This window comes from Suricata suricatta, chromosome 9 (assembly GCF_006229205.1).
Source record: "Suricata suricatta isolate VVHF042 chromosome 9, meerkat_22Aug2017_6uvM2_HiC, whole genome shotgun sequence".
Classification (NCBI taxonomy): Eukaryota; Metazoa; Chordata; class Mammalia; order Carnivora; family Herpestidae; genus Suricata; species Suricata suricatta.
Genome location: NC_043708.1, coordinates 63,437,130 through 63,441,385, shown reverse-complemented (window position 1 = coordinate 63,441,385; position 4,256 = coordinate 63,437,130).

Here is a 4,256-nt window from a genome sequence, read left to right as displayed (position 1 = left end):
GTGTGTGTGTGTGTGTGTGTGTGTGTGTGTGTGTGTATTCCCACTTATTCTGTTTCCTGTTTCTCAGGAGAACTCTAGTACAGATAGACTAGATAAATTAGATGGCTGGATGGATAGATTAGATTAGAACCACAGAATAATAATTTTAAAGTAGGTCTGGGGAACAATGAAAATAACAGTTGTAACACCACTGACGGAGCCGCTCCCTGTGCTGGGAACCGGCCGAGCAGCTTACGTGGGCGCCTGGGGCTGGGCCGCAGGGCCAGGAGTCCGAGGCTCTGGCTGTGGGGGTGAGGCATCGCCCTCCTTCTCGAACTCTGCTGGGTGCACAGCACAGACAGGGCAGCTGGGTTCTGTACAAACACTCTCTTGGTTTTATCTGAGCTTCATGACAGAGAACTGAATCCCTGTCCTTTACTTATATTTAGACGTGAGTAATGGACAAGGTTGAGAGTCAAGAGAAGCCACTTGAGGAAGCTCATCACCATTAAATGGGGAAGAAATGTAAGGAAACCAGGCTTCTGGGGACGATCTAGAGGTAGAGGGAAGACAGGGACCTGGGGTAAAAATAAACTGTGCCATGAAAGCCAACCCAATGCTGCTAGAAATACCCCATTCGCAAGAAGTGAGGTGGGCAAAGAAAGCTGCTACCCCTGACTCAGTAGGTCTCCCAATGAGAACTGGACATCAAAGGGAAAGATGTCCTCTCCTTCCAGTTGAGGAGAAGGAGTTCAGCAGGAAGCGAGCCAGGTGGCTGTAGGAAGTAACTGTCGTGTCAAAAGAAGAGATTCACAGAATTTGCCGAGACAAGGTGGATAACCAGCCCTTTCCAAGGGACTCCAAAATGGCCACAAGGGGGCGCCTGGGTGGCTCAGTCAGTTAAGTGTCCAGCTTGGGCTCAGGTCATGATCTCACGGTTCGTGGGTTTGAGCCCCACATCGGGCTCTGTGCGGACAGCTAGCTCAGAGCCTGGAGCCTGCTTCAGATTCTGTGTCTCCCTCCCTCCCTCTCTGCTCGCACTGTCTCACAAAAATAAATAAAACACATTAAAAAATTTAAGAACAAAAAACAAAAAAACCCAAAATGGCCACAAGAACAGGAAGGCCTCAAAGGCCACCCAGGTGACATCAGAGGCATTAAGCACAAGATCATGTATTTTACACTGTGCTGATAAAGCCTAGAACATTCAAGATACAGTAAAACTTCCTCTTCTCTGGTCTCACCACAACTTCATAAGATAGATACTCATATACCATTTTACAGGTGAAGCAAATAAAGGCACAGAAAGGGGTTTTCTGGGGACACCTATCTGGCTCAGTTCATGATTTCATGGTTCGTAGGTTCGAGTCCTACATCAGGCTCTTCAGGGACAGCTCAGAGTCAGGACCATGCTTCAGATTCTGTCTCTGTCTTTGCCCCTCCTCCACTTGCTCTCTTGTGTTCTTTCTCTCTCTCTCTCTCAAAAATAACTAATAATAAACATTTAAAATTAAAAAAAAAAAAAAAAAAGAAGAAGAAGCCAGGACTGCAGTTCCAAAGACTGTGTTCTTACCTGACTCTACCACACCATCTGCTTAGCAGAATTTGATTATCTGGATAAAGCCTCATATGCATAGGGAAACAAGGGATGTGTTTCTATGAATTTTGTCTCAGTTTATTTATAAACCTCAGGATAGGGTCTACATCACGGCCATCCTTCATCTCCTGTATGCGATCTACTTCATCCCACCCAGGCCATTAGTTGCCTTCTACTTAAAATAAAACTGCTCCAGGGGCGCCTGGCTATCTCAGTCAGTTAAGCGTCTATCTTCTACTCAGGGCATGATCTCATGGTTTGTGAGTTCGAGCCCTACGTCGGGCTCTGTGCTGACAGCTCAGAGCCTGGAGCCTGCTTGGGATTCTGTGTCTCCCTCCCTCTCTGCCCCTCCCTGGCTTGTGCTCTCCCTCTCTAAGAAGAACAAACATTTAAAAATTAAAAAATAAAACTGCTTCAGCAAAAGCCTTGGAAGAGGCTTGAGTGCCTGCCTCTGTTTGGCCCTTTCTGAGGAACACTGCCCTACGTCCTGACGCTGCCACCCTAAGCACTGTCTGTAGCGTCTGACCTACCGTCTGAGCCACCGGTGACTGGATCAGCACCTCAGCCTATCAACCGGAAGGCAATCTTAGCCCAAGAGGGGAATCCCATGTATAGTGGTGGCTAAACCCAAAGATTTTCTGTTAGGGCATTTTTAGGAAGGAGGAGCAGTTAAGAGCAGGTACAAAGGCAGAATGATGTTCAGAGATAGTCAGAAGAAAGGCAACTCAGCCTGGCTGAGGCAGGCCCCGGTGGAGAACCAGGGTTGATTTCATGAAGTCCTGATACTAAAGGGAGAAGACTATGCCAGCCACTGAGTCACAATGCATTCTCACTGACATGTTGGGGACCCAACTCTCTCCCGGACTCACGAAGCCTGGCCACAGGTGCTCCTGGGTCCCCAGGTGCGAGCAACAGGACAGTCCTGTGGGTCTGCGGGAGTCCGCGCAGGGAAGCCGCCCAGGCTTTGAGCTAGGCTGAGCGAGTCTCTCATCGTGTATCTAGCAACTGTTGAAAGAATTCTACTCTTAAACTACCAACCAACCAAGATCAGTGTCTTTTTAAATTTTTTAAAAATTTATTTATTTCGAGAGAGATATCCTGAGCAAGGAAGGGGCACAGACACAAGAGAGAAAAATATCCCAAGCAGCCCCTACACTGTCAGCCCAGAGCTCAGTGGGGACTCAAACCCACAAAACTGTGAGAGCATGACCTGAGCTGAAACCCAGAGTCAGATGCTTAACCAATTGAGCCACCCAGGTGCCCCCCAAAATCAGTTTCCATTTCAGAGAAAACATCTGGGGAACGATCACTTCTTCCACTACAACCCCAGGACTGAGCAATGGCAGAGCAGGAAGAGACAATGCTGCAGACAGTGTGCTTTATGGGGCACGTCTGGCTTGGCTTTTGTATCCCCGGTCTTCATCCCAAATCTCAAGAGCACTTCTCTTTAGCCTCAGTATCTCCACCAAGTTGTCTACACTCATGATCTTATTTCCTTTATGACAAGGAGATTCTAATATTCCTGGAGTTGAGAGGCAAAAAGCAAGAAAGCGAGCAAGAAAAAACCGATTACATTGACTGGACTGACTGGAGCCTTCCACTGCCATCTCTTTCTTGCAAACATTACCAAGTCTTCGTTGGCTTTTGTGTACTTCCATCAGCCAATCTACGACCAAACAAAAGCAACAGTGGCATCCTTTCCAGGCACTGCTGAACGTCCGGTGCGAGCCAAGGTTTGCCCCTGGAGCGTGTACTATCCCTGAACATTAACAAATGTGACCTGCTCTCCTGGGACTGTGGATGGCCATGGAGCTAGAAAATCTCAGTGACCCCTTAGCTTGGACTCTGATTTGTTACTCTTATTAGTGAGGCCTGAATGTATCTACAACTTTATTTTGAAGAAAATAACATTTCCAACATTTCTTCAAGTGTGAAAAATGTCTTGTAATACCTCGGGCGTTAAGGTACTACACATCAGAGTCTCTCTCGACCACACCGGATCTTAGCAATGCCCGTTTCAGAACCCAAGTGACCAAGGTTTACAATATACAGACTTATGACTCACTGGGCCATAGGTGTTCCCAGGGACTGTGTCAGAGTTTTGTTCATCCCTGTCTCCACCCTCCACAAGCCCGAGACTTGATGCCTGAACAAGGCTCAGAAATCGTGGAAGGATGGAGAATGGGAAGGGGAGAGGGCAGCATGAATGAATACATGTTAGGACCACTCATCAAAATTGTATGTTTGACATTGTGAACTCTCCGAACACACCCATCACCAAGTGAAAAGGAAAGGAGGCACAGACTGTCCTCACTTTTCCTGACCACAGCAATGTTTTCCCAGGTCAAATTATCCTTTGAACATCTACACTCCATCATATTAAAAAAATAGGCAAAATCATCAAAGTCCTCGGCCTCCACGTAGGACCAGACCTGACCCGTTTGTGTCTTTAACAATGTGGCTATTCTCTTGATGTTTTTAAAGAAATGTTTGGAGATGTCACTGGGTGGTGTGGTCTTACTGGGTGTCCTCTTAGATGCCCCCCACTGAGCATTATTCTAGAACTGAGCTACTCTGGCTATAATAAGCACATGAATTAATTTTAAGCTCAAATTTAAATGTTAAATTATGTAGCTAAAATTTCTATTTAAAAAAGTGACTCTTACTAGCCAAACAAGGT